This window comes from Hyla sarda, unplaced genomic scaffold (assembly GCF_029499605.1).
Source record: "Hyla sarda isolate aHylSar1 unplaced genomic scaffold, aHylSar1.hap1 scaffold_1106, whole genome shotgun sequence".
NCBI lineage: Eukaryota > Metazoa > Chordata > Amphibia > Anura > Hylidae > Hyla > Hyla sarda.
The window spans coordinates 103,873-121,179 of NW_026607726.1; the positions used below are offsets into that span (position 1 = coordinate 103,873).

Genomic DNA, 17,307 nt, shown 5'->3' on the forward strand with positions numbered 1-17,307 from the left:
TGCCTTGATAGCGGGTGGGTGCTGAATGTTCCTAATTGACAAAATAAGATTAATGCTTATGAAGAAATATAAAATCTCATCCCTTCCCCAATATCGCGCCACACCCCTACCCCTTAATTCCCTGGTTGAACTTGATGGACATATGTCTTTTTTCGACCGTACTAACTATGTAACTATGTAACATAACATGGGGGGGGGGGGGTCTCCTGGCTGTTCACACAGGTGTGTCATTGCTGTACATTGACCATGCATTGCTTCTGTGGTATTGCAAGGGCAAAGACAAATGCTTCCAGCCATCCATTGCACTAATGGATTGGTCATCAGCTGGTTGTCTATGTCCCGCATCAATATAGACCAAAGTACAGAGGGTTAGGCTATGCTATTGTGCACCTACCTGATGCATCAGAAGGTGCGAGGCCCTTGCTAAATTCTGTGCACAGACTTTGAGATCTATACTTTAGACTGTATCTAAACCTGCTCCAACATGGACTGACATTCTGGCCTACTTTCAGCCGATGCGACTTGTCTGTCGCTGAACAGTCGCTTTTTATGTATTCAGCACCTATGTATAATGTTGTAAAAATGCTCTAGAAGCTAAAGTCGCAGAAATGTCACACATATTTGGCCTGCAACTTTCTGTGCGACAAATTCAGACAGGAAAAATCAGTATAAATCCTTAGAAAATTATCCCCCAGTGTCTCCATCTGCTGGCGGTATTGAATAAGCATTGCTGCACTGATGGGGTATGCATTAGACGAAAAAAAAGAAGAAAAAGAAGAATAATACGCCCAGAAAAGAGGCGAAAAGGAGAAAAACGTAAAAAAACGTGAAAAAAAAAGTAAGAGGAAGAGAAGGGAAAAAAAGGTGGAAATGGGTTTAAAAGTGATTTCGGCGGAGAAATATATATATATATATATATATATATATATATATACGCGCACACACACACATATATATAAACGTATTCTCCGTTGAGATATTGCAGCCGCTGCTGTGTCCAGGCCCAGGAGCCTTAGCACTGTGCTGTGATGTCACTCAATACCACTGACATCACTAGGTGTAAACAACATCTCTCCTTTGCTGTGTATGTGACTATGGAGCTGTTTGGTGATGTCGTCTATTATGGCCTTCATAGAAGCAACAGGAGATTGTTGCATCCATCTAGAACCCTCAGAACTACAGTGCTATGATGTCACTCACTTCCACAGGCCTTGCAGAGTGTAAACAACAACAACTCAGCTTTGTTGTGTATGTAACCATAGGGATTTGTGATGTCACCTAGAACCTTCACAGCAGCGACAGCTTTATGAGGAGCATCAGCACTGCTCTGCCTGAGCAGAACCATCACCGCCATAGGTTGTCAAATAACCCGGGTTTAACCCACACAGGTAAGTCCAATGGGGTGCAGGCATGTCCTCTATGCTTACAGCTTCCCGTGGGTGTTGGTTTGATACCGTTTGGGGACAGCCAAGGAGGCATCTGCAGGCAACAAAGGTAGGTGTGTGCTTGTGTGTGTGTTTCCTATGCAGATCCTAAGCCCAGTGTCACATGCAAGTAGGAGGAGTAAGAAGGGTTCCTGGCAAATCCGGGTTATGGATTGCATTTAAAAAGGCCCCGTGGGAGTGCAATGGGCCCCTGTCTTGCTGCTTAGCAATAATGGTATGGGTTTAGGTTCTGCTGTGTGTACTGGTGGTTGACTGCCCCCCAGCCCAGAGTGTGCATGGAAAATTGTCTGGCAGCCTCCCTGACAGCAAGCAGTGATAGTGCCCATGAAGGGCACCTTGTTGGGCCCGCCCCTTTCACGGTTATCGCTTCTCGGCCTTTTGGCTAAGATCAAGTGTAGTATCTGTTCTTATCAGTTTAATATCTGATACGTCCCCTATCTGGGGACCATATATTAAATGGATTTTTGAGAACGGGGGCCGATTTCGAAGCTTGCTTCCGTCGCCCTATGCATTGACCCGATATGGCAGTATCTTCGGGTACAGTGCACCACCCCCTTACAGGGTTAAAAAGAAAGATTCCTACTTTCATTGCTACCTGCTTGCTGGCTAGCCAGCTAGCCAGCCCTGTGGGCCTTGCTGCTGCTGCAGCCAAAAAACAAAAGGTGGTGCTGCTGCTGCTTCTGCTGCTTCTGCTTCTGCTTGTGTCTGGCCGCTGTTGGAGCGTCCAGGCACAGGACTTCTGCTGCTGCTGACTAAATGGCCTCCTTAATTGGATCATTTGAGTAGCCAGCACACCTGTGCAGGTAGGGCATGACATGATAGGCAGCTGCCTTGATAGCGGGTGGGTGCTGAATGTTCCTAATTGACAAAATAAGATTAATGCTTATGAAGAAATATAAAATCTCATCCCTTCCCCAATATCGCGCCACACCCCTACCCCTTAATTCCCTGGTTGAACTTGATGGACATATGTCTTTTTTCGACCGTACTAACTATGTAACTATGTAACATAACATGGGGGGGGGGGGGGGGTCTCCTGGCTGTTCACACAGGTGTGTCATTGCTGTACATTGACCATGCATTGCTTCTGTGGTATTGCAAAGGCAAAGACAAATGCTTCCAGCCATCCATTGCACTAATGGATTGGTCATCAGCTGGCTGTCTATGTCCCGCATCAATATAGACCAAAGTACAGAGGGTTAGGCTATGCTATTGTGCACCTACCTGATGCATCAGAAGGTGCGAGGCCCTTGCTAAATTCTGTGCACAGACTTTGAGATCTATACTTTAGACTGTATCTAAACCTGCTCCAACATGGACTGACATTCTGGCCTACTTTCAGCCGATGTGACTTGTCTGTCGCTGAACAGTTGCTTTTTATGTATTCAGCACCTATGTATAATGTTGTAAAAATGCTCTAGAAGCTAAAGTCGCAGAAATGTCACACATATTTGGCCTGCAACTTTCTGTGCGACAAATTCAGACAGGAAAAATCAGTATAAATCCTTAGAAAATTATCCCCCAGTGTCTCCATCTGCTGGCGGTATTGAATAAGCATTGCTGCACTGATGGGGTATGCATTAGACGAAAAAAAAGAAGAAAAAGAAGAATAATACGCCCAGAAAAGAGGCGAAAAGGAGAAAAACGTAAAAAAAACGTGAAAAAAAAGTAAGAGGAAGAGAAGGGAAAGAAAGGTGGAAATGGGTTTAAAAGTGATTTCGGCGGAGAAATATATATATATATATATATATATATATATATATATATATATATATATACGCGCACACACACACATATATATAAACGTATTCTCCGTTGAGATATTGCAGCCGCTGCTGTGTCCAGGCCCAGGAGCCTTAGCACTGTGCTGTGATGTCACTCAATACCACTGACATCACTAGGTGTAAACAACATCTCTCCTTTGCTGTGTATGTGACTATGGAGCTGTTTGGTGATGTCGTCTATTATGGCCTTCATAGAAGCAACAGGAGATTGTTGCATCCATCTAGAACCCTCAGAACTACAGTGCTATGATGTCACTCACTTCCACAGGCCTTGCAGAGTGTAAACAACAACAACCCAGCTTTGTTGTGTATGTAACCATAGGGATTTGTGATGTCACCTAGAACCTTCACAGCAGCGACAGCTTTATGAGGAGCATCAGCACTGCTCTGCCTGAGCAGAACCATCACCGCCATAGGTTGTCAAATAACCCGGGTTTAACCCACACAGGTAAGTCCAATGGGGTGCAGGCATGTCCTCTATGCTTACAGCTTCCCGTGGGTGTTGGTTTGATACCGTTTGGGGACAGCCAAGGAGGCATCTGCAGGCAACAAAGGTAGGTGTGTGCTTGTGTGTGTGTTTCCTATGCAGATCCTAAGCCCAGTGTCACATGCAAGTAGGAGGAGTAAGAAGGGTTCCTGGCAAATCCGGGTTATGGATTGCATTTAAAAAGGCCCCGTGGGAGTGCAATGGGCCCCTGTCTTGCTGCTTAGCAATAATGGTATGGGTTTAGGTTCTGCTGTGTGTACTGGTGGTTGACTGCCCCCCAGCCCAGAGTGTGCATGGAAAATTGTCTGGCAGCCTCACTGACAGCAAGCAGTGATAGTGCCCATGAAGGGCACCTTGTTGGGCCCGCCCCTTTCACGGTTATCGCTTCTCGGCCTTTTGGCTAAGATCAAGTGTAGTATCTGTTCTTATCAGTTTAATATCTGATACGTCCCCTATCTGGGGACCATATATTAAATGGATTTTTGAGAACGGGGGCCGATTTCGAAGCTTGCTTCCGTCGCCCTATGCATTGACCCGATATGGCAGTATCTTCGGGTACAGTGCACCACCCCCTTACAGGGTTAAAAAGAAAGATTCCTACTTTCATTGCTACCTGCTTGCTGGCTAGCCAGCTAGCCAGCCCTGTGGGCCTTGCTGCTGCTGCAGCCAAAAAACAAAAGGTGGTGCTGCTGCTGCTTCTGCTGCTTCTGCTTCTGCTTGTGTCTGGCCGCTGTTGGAGCGTCCAGGCACAGGACTTCTGCTGCTGCTGACTAAATGGCCTCCTTAATTGGATCATTTGAGTAGCCAGCACACCTGTGCAGGTAGGGCATGACATGATAGGCAGCTGCCTTGATAGCGGGTGGGTGCTGAATGTTCCTAATTGACAAAATAAGATTAATGCTTATGAAGAAATATAAAATCTCATCCCTTCCCCAATATCGCGCCACACCCCTACCCCTTAATTCCCTGGTTGAACTTGATGGACATATGTCTTTTTTCGACCGTACTAACTATGTAACTATGTAACATAACATGGGGGGGGGGGGGGTCTCCTGGCTGTTCACACAGGTGTGTCATTGCTGTACATTGACCATGCATTGCTTCTGTGGTATTGCAAAGGCAAAGACAAATGCTTCCAGCCATCCATTGCACTAATGGATTGGTCATCAGCTGGCTGTCTATGTCCCGCATCAATATAGACCAAAGTACAGAGGGTTAGGCTATGCTATTGTGCACCTACCTGATGCATCAGAAGGTGCGAGGCCCTTGCTAAATTCTGTGCACAGACTTTGAGATCTATACTTTAGACTGTATCTAAACCTGCTCCAACATGGACTGACATTCTGGCCTACTTTCAGCCGATGCGACTTGTCTGTCGCTGAACAGTCGCTTTTTATGTATTCAGCACCTATGTATAATGTTGTAAAAATGCTCTAGAAGCTAAAGTCGCAGAAATGTCACACATATTTGGCCTGCAACTTTCTGTGCGACAAATTCAGACAGGAAAAATCAGTATAAATCCTTAGAAAATTATCCCCCAGTGTCTCCATCTGCTGGCGGTATTGAATAAGCATTGCTGCACTGATGGGGTATGCATTAGACGAAAAAAAGAAGAAAAAGAAGAATAATACGCCCAGAAAAGAGGCGAAAAGGAGAAAAACGTGAAAAAAAAGTAAGAGGAAGAGAAGGGAAAAAAAGGTGGAAATGGGTTTAAAAGTGATTTCGGCGGAGAAATATATATATATATATATATATATATATATATATATATACGCGCACACACACACATATATATAAACGTATTCTCCGTTGAGATATTGCAGCCGCTGCTGTGTCCAGGCCCAGGAGCCTTAGCACTGTGCTGTGATGTCACTCAATACCACTGACATCACTAGGTGTAAACAACATCTCTCCTTTGCTGTGTATGTGACTATGGAGCTGTTTGGTGATGTCGTCTATTATGGCCTTCATAGAAGCAACAGGAGATTGTTGCATCCATCTAGAACCCTCAGAACTACAGTGCTATGATGTCACTCACTTCCACAGGCCTTGCAGAGTGTAAACAACAACAACCCAGCTTTGTTGTGTATGTAACCATAGGGATTTGTGATGTCACCTAGAACCTTCACAGCAGCGACAGCTTTATGAGGAGCATCAGCACTGCTCTGCCTGAGCAGAACCATCACCGCCATAGGTTGTCAAATAACCCGGGTTTAACCCACACAGGTAAGTCCAATGGGGTGCAGGCATGTCCTCTATGCTTACAGCTTCCCGTGGGTGTTGGTTTGATACCGTTTGGGGACAGCCAAGGAGGCATCTGCAGGCAACAAAGGTAGGTGTGTGCTTGTGTGTGTGTTTCCTATGCAGATCCTAAGCCCAGTGTCACATGCAAGTAGGAGGAGTAAGAAGGGTTCCTGGCAAATCCGGGTTATGGATTGCATTTAAAAAGGCCCCGTGGGAGTGCAATGGGCCCCTGTCTTGCTGCTTAGCAATAATGGTATGGGTTTAGGTTCTGCTGTGTGTACTGGTGGTTGACTGCCCCCCAGCCCAGAGTGTGCATGGAAAATTGTCTGGCAGCCTCCCTGACAGCAAGCAGTGATAGTGCCCATGAAGGGCACCTTGTTGGGCCCGCCCCTTTCACGGTTATCGCTTCTCGGCCTTTTGGCTAAGATCAAGTGTAGTATCTGTTCTTATCAGTTTAATATCTGATACGTCCCCTACCTGGGGACCATATATTAAATGGATTTTTGAGAACGGGGGCCGATTTCGAAGCTTGCTTCCGTCGCCCTATGCATTGACCCGATATGGCAGTATCTTCGGGTACAGTGCACCACCCCCTTACAGGGTTAAAAAGAAAGATTCCTACTTTCATTGCTACCTGCTTGCTGGCTAGCCAGCTAGCCAGCCCTGTGGGCCTTGCTGCTGCTGCAGCCAAAAAACAAAAGGTGGTGCTGCTGCTGCTTCTGCTGCTTCTGCTTGTGTCTGGCCGCTGTTGGAGCGTCCAGGCACAGGACTTCTGCTGCTGCTGACTAAATGGCCTCCTTAATTGGATCATTTGAGTAGCCAGCACACCTGTGCAGGTAGGGCATGACATGATAGGCAGCTGCCTTGATAGCGGGTGGGTGCTGAATGTTCCTAATTGACAAAATAAGATTAATGCTTATGAAGAAATATAAAATCTCATCCCTTCCCCAATATCGCGCCACACCCCTACCCCTTAATTCCCTGGTTGAACTTGATGGACATATGTCTTTTTTCGACCGTACTAACTATGTAACTATGTAACATAACATGGGGGGGGGGGGGGGGTCTCCTGGCTGTTCACACAGGTGTGTCATTGCTGTACATTGACCATGCATTGCTTCTGTGGTATTGCAAAGGCAAAGACAAATGCTTCCAGCCATCCATTGCACTAATGGATTGGTCATCAGCTGGCTGTCTATGTCCCGCATCAATATAGACCAAAGTACAGAGGGTTAGGCTATGCTATTGTGCACCTACCTGATGCATCAGAAGGTGCGAGGCCCTTGCTAAATTCTGTGCACAGACTTTGAGATCTATACTTTAGACTGTATCTAAACCTGCTCCAACATGGACTGACATTCTGGCCTACTTTCAGCCGATGTGACTTGTCTGTCGCTGAACAGTTGCTTTTTATGTATTCAGCACCTATGTATAATGTTGTAAAAATGCTCTAGAAGCTAAAGTCGCAGAAATGTCACACATATTTGGCCTGCAACTTTCTGTGCGACAAATTCAGACAGGAAAAATCAGTATAAATCCTTAGAAAATTATCCCCCAGTGTCTCCATCTGCTGGCGGTATTGAATAAGCATTGCTGCACTGATGGGGTATGCATTAGACGAAAAAAAAGAAGAAAAAGAAGAATAATACGCCCAGAAAAGAGGCGAAAAGGAGAAAAACGTAAAAAAAACGTGAAAAAAAAGTAAGAGGAAGAGAAGGGAAAGAAAGGTGGAAATGGGTTTAAAAGTGATTTCGGCGGAGAAATATATATATATATATATATATATATATATATATATATATACGCGCACACACACACATATATATAAACGTATTCTCCGTTGAGATATTGCAGCCGCTGCTGTGTCCAGGCCCAGGAGCCTTAGCACTGTGCTGTGATGTCACTCAATACCACTGACATCACTAGGTGTAAACAACATCTCTCCTTTGCTGTGTATGTGACTATGGAGCTGTTTGGTGATGTCGTCTATTATGGCCTTCATAGAAGCAACAGGAGATTGTTGCATCCATCTAGAACCCTCAGAACTACAGTGCTATGATGTCACTCACTTCCACAGGCCTTGCAGAGTGTAAACAACAACAACCCAGCTTTGTTGTGTATGTAACCATAGGGATTTGTGATGTCACCTAGAACCTTCACAGCAGCGACAGCTTTATGAGGAGCATCAGCACTGCTCTGCCTGAGCAGAACCATCACCGCCATAGGTTGTCAAATAACCCGGGTTTAACCCACACAGGTAAGTCCAATGGGGTGCAGGCATGTCCTCTATGCTTACAGCTTCCCGTGGGTGTTGGTTTGATACCGTTTGGGGACAGCCAAGGAGGCATCTGCAGGCAACAAAGGTAGGTGTGTGCTTGTGTGTGTGTTTCCTATGCAGATCCTAAGCCCAGTGTCACATGCAAGTAGGAGGAGTAAGAAGGGTTCCTGGCAAATCCGGGTTATGGATTGCATTTAAAAAGGCCCCGTGGGAGTGCAATGGGCCCCTGTCTTGCTGCTTAGCAATAATGGTATGGGTTTAGGTTCTGCTGTGTGTACTGGTGGTTGACTGCCCCCCAGCCCAGAGTGTGCATGGAAAATTGTCTGGCAGCCTCACTGACAGCAAGCAGTGATAGTGCCCATGAAGGGCACCTTGTTGGGCCCGCCCCTTTCACGGTTATCGCTTCTCGGCCTTTTGGCTAAGATCAAGTGTAGTATCTGTTCTTATCAGTTTAATATCTGATACGTCCCCTATCTGGGGACCATATATTAAATGGATTTTTGAGAACGGGGGCCGATTTCGAAGCTTGCTTCCGTCGCCCTATGCATTGACCCGATATGGCAGTATCTTCGGGTACAGTGCACCACCCCCTTACAGGGTTAAAAAGAAAGATTCCTACTTTCATTGCTACCTGCTTGCTGGCTAGCCAGCTAGCCAGCCCTGTGGGCCTTGCTGCTGCTGCAGCCAAAAAACAAAAGGTGGTGCTGCTGCTGCTTCTGCTGCTTCTGCTTCTGCTTGTGTCTGGCCGCTGTTGGAGCGTCCAGGCACAGGACTTCTGCTGCTGCTGACTAAATGGCCTCCTTAATTGGATCATTTGAGTAGCCAGCACACCTGTGCAGGTAGGGCATGACATGATAGGCAGCTGCCTTGATAGCGGGTGGGTGCTGAATGTTCCTAATTGACAAAATAAGATTAATGCTTATGAAGAAATATAAAATCTCATCCCTTCCCCAATATCGCGCCACACCCCTACCCCTTAATTCCCTGGTTGAACTTGATGGACATATGTCTTTTTTCGACCGTACTAACTATGTAACTATGTAACATAACATGGGGGGGGGGGGGGTCTCCTGGCTGTTCACACAGGTGTGTCATTGCTGTACATTGACCATGCATTGCTTCTGTGGTATTGCAAAGGCAAAGACAAATGCTTCCAGCCATCCATTGCACTAATGGATTGGTCATCAGCTGGCTGTCTATGTCCCGCATCAATATAGACCAAAGTACAGAGGGTTAGGCTATGCTATTGTGCACCTACCTGATGCATCAGAAGGTGCGAGGCCCTTGCTAAATTCTGTGCACAGACTTTGAGATCTATACTTTAGACTGTATCTAAACCTGCTCCAACATGGACTGACATTCTGGCCTACTTTCAGCCGATGCGACTTGTCTGTCGCTGAACAGTCGCTTTTTATGTATTCAGCACCTATGTATAATGTTGTAAAAATGCTCTAGAAGCTAAAGTCGCAGAAATGTCACACATATTTGGCCTGCAACTTTCTGTGCGACAAATTCAGACAGGAAAAATCAGTATAAATCCTTAGAAAATTATCCCCCAGTGTCTCCATCTGCTGGCGGTATTGAATAAGCATTGCTGCACTGATGGGGTATGCATTAGACGAAAAAAAGAAGAAAAAGAAGAATAATACGCCCAGAAAAGAGGCGAAAAGGAGAAAAACGTGAAAAAAAAGTAAGAGGAAGAGAAGGGAAAAAAAGGTGGAAATGGGTTTAAAAGTGATTTCGGCGGAGAAATATATATATATATATATATATATATATATATATATATATACGCGCACACACACACATATATATAAACGTATTCTCCGTTGAGATATTGCAGCCGCTGCTGTGTCCAGGCCCAGGAGCCTTAGCACTGTGCTGTGATGTCACTCAATACCACTGACATCACTAGGTGTAAACAACATCTCTCCTTTGCTGTGTATGTGACTATGGAGCTGTTTGGTGATGTCGTCTATTATGGCCTTCATAGAAGCAACAGGAGATTGTTGCATCCATCTAGAACCCTCAGAACTACAGTGCTATGATGTCACTCACTTCCACAGGCCTTGCAGAGTGTAAACAACAACAACCCAGCTTTGTTGTGTATGTAACCATAGGGATTTGTGATGTCACCTAGAACCTTCACAGCAGCGACAGCTTTATGAGGAGCATCAGCACTGCTCTGCCTGAGCAGAACCATCACCGCCATAGGTTGTCAAATAACCCGGGTTTAACCCACACAGGTAAGTCCAATGGGGTGCAGGCATGTCCTCTATGCTTACAGCTTCCCGTGGGTGTTGGTTTGATACCGTTTGGGGACAGCCAAGGAGGCATCTGCAGGCAACAAAGGTAGGTGTGTGCTTGTGTGTGTGTTTCCTATGCAGATCCTAAGCCCAGTGTCACATGCAAGTAGGAGGAGTAAGAAGGGTTCCTGGCAAATCCGGGTTATGGATTGCATTTAAAAAGGCCCCGTGGGAGTGCAATGGGCCCCTGTCTTGCTGCTTAGCAATAATGGTATGGGTTTAGGTTCTGCTGTGTGTACTGGTGGTTGACTGCCCCCCAGCCCAGAGTGTGCATGGAAAATTGTCTGGCAGCCTCCCTGACAGCAAGCAGTGATAGTGCCCATGAAGGGCACCTTGTTGGGCCCGCCCCTTTCACGGTTATCGCTTCTCGGCCTTTTGGCTAAGATCAAGTGTAGTATCTGTTCTTATCAGTTTAATATCTGATACGTCCCCTACCTGGGGACCATATATTAAATGGATTTTTGAGAACGGGGGCCGATTTCGAAGCTTGCTTCCGTCGCCCTATGCATTGACCCGATATGGCAGTATCTTCGGGTACAGTGCACCACCCCCTTACAGGGTTAAAAAGAAAGATTCCTACTTTCATTGCTACCTGCTTGCTGGCTAGCCAGCTAGCCAGCCCTGTGGGCCTTGCTGCTGCTGCAGCCAAAAAACAAAAGGTGGTGCTGCTGCTGCTTCTGCTGCTTCTGCTTGTGTCTGGCCGCTGTTGGAGCGTCCAGGCACAGGACTTCTGCTGCTGCTGACTAAATGGCCTCCTTAATTGGATCATTTGAGTAGCCAGCACACCTGTGCAGGTAGGGCATGACATGATAGGCAGCTGCCTTGATAGCGGGTGGGTGCTGAATGTTCCTAATTGACAAAATAAGATTAATGCTTATGAAGAAATATAAAATCTCATCCCTTCCCCAATATCGCGCCACACCCCTACCCCTTAATTCCCTGGTTGAACTTGATGGACATATGTCTTTTTTCGACCGTACTAACTATGTAACTATGTAACATAACATGGGGGGGGGGGGGGGGGGTCTCCTGGCTGTTCACACAGGTGTGTCATTGCTGTACATTGACCATGCATTGCTTCTGTGGTATTGCAAAGGCAAAGACAAATGCTTCCAGCCATCCATTGCACTAATGGATTGGTCATCAGCTGGCTGTCTATGTCCCGCATCAATATAGACCAAAGTACAGAGGGTTAGGCTATGCTATTGTGCACCTACCTGATGCATCAGAAGGTGCGAGGCCCTTGCTAAATTCTGTGCACAGACTTTGAGATCTATACTTTAGACTGTATCTAAACCTGCTCCAACATGGACTGACATTCTGGCCTACTTTCAGCCGATGCGACTTGTCTGTCGCTGAACAGTCGCTTTTTATGTATTCAGCACCTATGTATAATGTTGTAAAAATGCTCTAGAAGCTAAAGTCGCAGAAATGTCACACATATTTGGCCTGCAACTTTCTGTGCGACAAATTCAGACAGGAAAAATCAGTATAAATCCTTAGAAAATTATCCCCCAGTGTCTCCATCTGCTGGCGGTATTGAATAAGCATTGCTGCACTGATGGGGTATGCATTAGACGAAAAAAAAGAAGAAAAAGAAGAATAATACGCCCAGAAAAGAGGCGAAAAGGAGAAAAACGTAAAAAAACGTGAAAAAAAAGTAAGAGGAAGAGAAGGGAAAAAAAGGTGGAAATGGGTTTAAAAGTGATTTCGGCGGAGAAATATATATATATATATATATATATATATATATATATATATATATACGCGCACACACACACACATATATATAAACGTATTCTCCGTTGAGATATTGCAGCCGCTGCTGTGTCCAGGCCCAGGAGCCTTAGCACTGTGCTGTGATGTCACTCAATACCACTGACATCACTAGGTGTAAACAACATCTCTCCTTTGCTGTGTATGTGACTATGGAGCTGTTTGGTGATGTCGTCTATTATGGCCTTCATAGAAGCAACAGGAGATTGTTGCATCCATCTAGAACCCTCAGAACTACAGTGCTATGATGTCACTCACTTCCACAGGCCTTGCAGAGTGTAAACAACAACAACCCAGCTTTGTTGTGTATGTAACCATAGGGATTTGTGATGTCACCTAGAACCTTCACAGCAGCGACAGCTTTATGAGGAGCATCAGCACTGCTCTGCCTGAGCAGAACCATCACCGCCATAGGTTGTCAAATAACCCGGGTTTAACCCACACAGGTAAGTCCAATGGGGTGCAGGCATGTCCTCTATGCTTACAGCTTCCCGTGGGTGTTGGTTTGATACCGTTTGGGGACAGCCAAGGAGGCATCTGCAGGCAACAAAGGTAGGTGTGTGCTTGTGTGTGTGTTTCCTATGCAGATCCTAAGCCCAGTGTCACATGCAAGTAGGAGGAGTAAGAAGGGTTCCTGGCAAATCCGGGTTATGGATTGCATTTAAAAAGGCCCCGTGGGAGTGCAATGGGCCCCTGTCTTGCTGCTTAGCAATAATGGTATGGGTTTAGGTTCTGCTGTGTGTACTGGTGGTTGACTGCCCCCCAGCCCAGAGTGTGCATGGAAAATTGTCTGGCAGCCTCCCTGACAGCAAGCAGTGATAGTGCCCATGAAGGGCACCTTGTTGGGCCCGCCCCTTTCACGGTTATCGCTTCTCGGCCTTTTGGCTAAGATCAAGTGTAGTATCTGTTCTTATCAGTTTAATATCTGATACGTCCCCTATCTGGGGACCATATATTAAATGGATTTTTGAGAACGGGGGCCGATTTCGAAGCTTGCTTCCGTCGCCCTATGCATTGACCCGATATGGCAGTATCTTCGGGTACAGTGCACCACCCCCTTACAGGGTTAAAAAGAAAGATTCCTACTTTCATTGCTACCTGCTTGCTGGCTAGCCAGCTAGCCAGCCCTGTGGGCCTTGCTGCTGCTGCAGCCAAAAAACAAAAGGTGGTGCTGCTGCTGCTTCTGCTGCTTCTGCTTCTGCTTGTGTCTGGCCGCTGTTGGAGCGTCCAGGCACAGGACTTCTGCTGCTGCTGACTAAATGGCCTCCTTAATTGGATCATTTGAGTAGCCAGCACACCTGTGCAGGTAGGGCATGACATGATAGGCAGCTGCCTTGATAGCGGGTGGGTGCTGAATGTTCCTAATTGACAAAATAAGATTAATGCTTATGAAGAAATATAAAATCTCATCCCTTCCCCAATATCGCGCCACACCCCTACCCCTTAATTCCCTGGTTGAACTTGATGGACATATGTCTTTTTTCGACCGTACTAACTATGTAACTATGTAACATAACATGGGGGGGGGGGGGGTCTCCTGGCTGTTCACACAGGTGTGTCATTGCTGTACATTGACCATGCATTGCTTCTGTGGTATTGCAAAGGCAAAGACAAATGCTTCCAGCCATCCATTGCACTAATGGATTGGTCATCAGCTGGCTGTCTATGTCCCGCATCAATATAGACCAAAGTACAGAGGGTTAGGCTATGCTATTGTGCACCTACCTGATGCATCAGAAGGTGCGAGGCCCTTGCTAAATTCTGTGCACAGACTTTGAGATCTATACTTTAGACTGTATCTAAACCTGCTCCAACATGGACTGACATTCTGGCCTACTTTCAGCCGATGCGACTTGTCTGTCGCTGAACAGTCGCTTTTTATGTATTCAGCACCTATGTATAATGTTGTAAAAATGCTCTAGAAGCTAAAGTCGCAGAAATGTCACACATATTTGGCCTGCAACTTTCTGTGCGACAAATTCAGACAGGAAAAATCAGTATAAATCCTTAGAAAATTATCCCCCAGTGTCTCCATCTGCTGGCGGTATTGAATAAGCATTGCTGCACTGATGGGGTATGCATTAGACGAAAAAAAAGAAGAAAAAGAAGAATAATACGCCCAGAAAAGAGGCGAAAAGGAGAAAAACGTAAAAAAACGTGAAAAAAAAGTAAGAGGAAGAGAAGGGAAAAAAAGGTGGAAATGGGTTTAAAAGTGATTTCGGCGGAGAAATATATATATATATATATATATATATATATATATATATATATATACGCGCACACACACACATATATATAAACGTATTCTCCGTTGAGATATTGCAGCCGCTGCTGTGTCCAGGCCCAGGAGCCTTAGCACTGTGCTGTGATGTCACTCAATACCACTGACATCACTAGGTGTAAACAACATCTCTCCTTTGCTGTGTATGTGACTATGGAGCTGTTTGGTGATGTCGTCTATTATGGCCTTCATAGAAGCAACAGGAGATTGTTGCATCCATCTAGAACCCTCAGAACTACAGTGCTATGATGTCACTCACTTCCACAGGCCTTGCAGAGTGTAAACAACAACAACCCAGCTTTGTTGTGTATGTAACCATAGGGATTTGTGATGTCACCTAGAACCTTCACAGCAGCGACAGCTTTATGAGGAGCATCAGCACTGCTCTGCCTGAGCAGAACCATCACCGCCATAGGTTGTCAAATAACCCGGGTTTAACCCACACAGGTAAGTCCAATGGGGTGCAGGCATGTCCTCTATGCTTACAGCTTCCCGTGGGTGTTGGTTTGATACCGTTTGGGGACAGCCAAGGAGGCATCTTCAGGCAACAAAGGTAGGTGTGTGCTTGTGTGTGTGTTTCCTATGCAGATCCTAAGCCCAGTGTCACATGCAAGTAGGAGGAGTAAGAAGGGTTCCTGGCAAATCCGGGTTATGGATTGCATTTAAAAAGGCCCCGTGGGAGTGCAATGGGCCCCTGTCTTGCTGCTTAGCAATAATGGTATGGGTTTAGGTTCTGCTGTGTGTACTGGTGGTTGACTGCCCCCCAGCCCAGAGTGTGCATGGAAAATTGTCTGGCAGCCTCCCTGACAGCAAGCAGTGATAGTGCCCATGAAGGGCACCTTGTTGGGCCCGCCCCTTTCACGGTTATCGCTTCTCGGCCTTTTGGCTAAGATCAAGTGTAGTATCTGTTTGCTTGATCTGGCTGGAAGGTGCCCGGGGTACCCGCTCCTTTTCCCTGGGGGATCGTCCCATCTATATGGTGGGACTAAACCCCCTTGCTGACATCAGGGTTGCGGCTTAGTCCCCGGGCAACGAGGAGCGATCACTACCTACCTGCCTGCAGTAGGGGAGGTGTTTTTTCTGCGATGGAGGAGGCTGGCAAGAAAGAAGAGCCTGCTGGAGGTGTACCTAGCTACGCCAGACTACGAAATGGAGTCCGAATTACTCTTTTGGATGCTGGAAAGAAGGAGAGAGGTTTATTCTTCGTGGTGGAGGAGATTTTGTTCCAGCTTTTTGAGCTGAGGAAGGACCAGATATTATCGATGCTGGAATTTCCAAGAAGTGGAGTCTATGATGTGGTTCTGGTTTCGGAGGAGGACTATGGTGTGTTCTGCAATAAAGCATTGCTGTGGAAGTCGCACCCTAAGTTGGGAGGGGTAGAGATTACTCCCCATTTCCCGACTCGGGAAAGACTTATAACTGTGAGGATGTACAGTCCGTATATCACAGAAGAAGAGATTGTTCTGTTCCTTTCTAGATTCTGTGAGGAGGTGAAGCCAAAAGGCAAGATCTATAATCAATATGGACTTTGGACGACAAAGTGGAAATTTCAAGTGAAGTTTCAGAAAACACCTGATGGAAAGCTAATTTATCCCCCAGGGCGTTTTAAGATTGGCCCAGTAAATGGTGACCTGTTCTTTTCAGGCATGGACGACTTTTGTCGAAAGTGTAAAAGGTATGGCCATAGGAAAGATTTTTGTGATATTGTTTGGTGCTATAAATGCCAAGAAGAAGGCCATGAGCCAGAAGCATGTAAGGTGAAGAAAAAGTGTCATCTATGTGGTGATGAGGGACACCTGGCAGTAATGTGTCCTAAGAAGAAGAAGAAGAAAAAGGAGGTTATGAAACGAAGTAGGGAGGAGGAAACTGATGTGAGGGAAGAACCTGAAGAGGAGGAAACTCCAACCAGGAAAGTGATGGAGGAGAAGAAAAGGAAAGAAAATGAAGAAGAATATGTACCGGTAGAGTATGGAGGCTCTCTTGATGTTGTCTTCAAGAGTGTGTCAAAAAAAAGAGAAAAAAGCCTTTGACGAGGATTTGGGAAATCTGAAAGAAAGATTGGGAATCAAAGTCAATGAAGCAAGGGATAAAGTCTATTGTTCCTTTCACGCAGATATAGATAGATTTGTGGAAACATACAAGGTTCCAGCGTGGCTGGCGATTCCAGCCAAAAGTGAGATGCTGAGTGGATCTATAACTTGTGGTTTCTTAGACTTCTTGATGGTCTTTGCATGGAGAAGAGGAATGACATTTGGGTAATTTTTCTTTAAGAAATTATAGAATTATAGTATGGTTAGTTTTGGTTTGATAATTTTTTTATGTTTTAAATATGGTTTCTTTTATTGTTTAAAAAAAAAAAAAAAAAAAAGAGATAAAGAAATAAAGAAAAACGGGTTTTCCTGATGATGAACAAAAAATCAAGCTCAAATAAGATCTTAGAGCTCTGATGGAGTTCTGAGGGTTAACTAAAAAAAAAAATCTGTTCTTATCAGTTTAATATCTGATACGTCCCCTATCTGGGGACCATATATTAAATGGATTTTTGAGAACGGGGGCCGATTTCGAAGCTTGCTTCCGTCGCCCTATGCATTGACCCGATATGGCAGTATCTTCGGGTACAGTGCACCACCCCCTTACAGGGTTAAAAAGAAAGATTCCTACTTTCATTGCTACCTGCTTGCTGGCTAGCCAGCTAGCCAGCCCTGT

At 45.6% G+C, this 17,307-nt stretch overlaps 7 non-coding genes and 1 pseudogene across 7 annotated transcripts; all 8 read left to right on the top strand.

The window, feature by feature from the left end:
* The first annotated feature begins 1,807 nt into the window (after positions 1-1,807).
* Positions 1,808-1,998, top strand: LOC130300958 (U2 spliceosomal RNA). Its single transcript, XR_008851688.1, has one exon. It is a non-coding gene; the product is annotated as a U2 spliceosomal RNA (small nuclear RNA).
* Positions 1,999-4,096: 2,098 nt separating this feature from the next.
* On the top strand, positions 4,097-4,287 carry LOC130300960 (U2 spliceosomal RNA). The gene has a single exon (XR_008851689.1). It is a non-coding gene; the product is annotated as a U2 spliceosomal RNA (small nuclear RNA).
* A 2,074-nt stretch (positions 4,288-6,361) lies between these two features.
* Positions 6,362-6,552, top strand: LOC130300965 (U2 spliceosomal RNA). Its single transcript, XR_008851695.1, has one exon. It is a non-coding gene; the product is annotated as a U2 spliceosomal RNA (small nuclear RNA).
* A 2,084-nt stretch (positions 6,553-8,636) lies between these two features.
* Positions 8,637-8,827, top strand: LOC130300961 (U2 spliceosomal RNA). Its single transcript, XR_008851690.1, has one exon. It is a non-coding gene; the product is annotated as a U2 spliceosomal RNA (small nuclear RNA).
* A 2,076-nt stretch (positions 8,828-10,903) lies between these two features.
* On the top strand, positions 10,904-11,094 carry LOC130300966 (U2 spliceosomal RNA). Its single transcript, XR_008851696.1, has one exon. It is a non-coding gene; the product is annotated as a U2 spliceosomal RNA (small nuclear RNA).
* A 2,091-nt stretch (positions 11,095-13,185) lies between these two features.
* On the top strand, positions 13,186-13,376 carry LOC130300962 (U2 spliceosomal RNA). The gene has a single exon (XR_008851691.1). It is a non-coding gene; the product is annotated as a U2 spliceosomal RNA (small nuclear RNA).
* A 2,091-nt stretch (positions 13,377-15,467) lies between these two features.
* LOC130300977 (U2 spliceosomal RNA) lies at positions 15,468-15,597 on the top strand (annotated as a pseudogene).
* A 1,450-nt stretch (positions 15,598-17,047) lies between these two features.
* Positions 17,048-17,232, top strand: LOC130300971 (U2 spliceosomal RNA). The gene has a single exon (XR_008851702.1). It is a non-coding gene; the product is annotated as a U2 spliceosomal RNA (small nuclear RNA).
* The last annotated feature ends 75 nt before the right edge of the window (positions 17,233-17,307 follow it).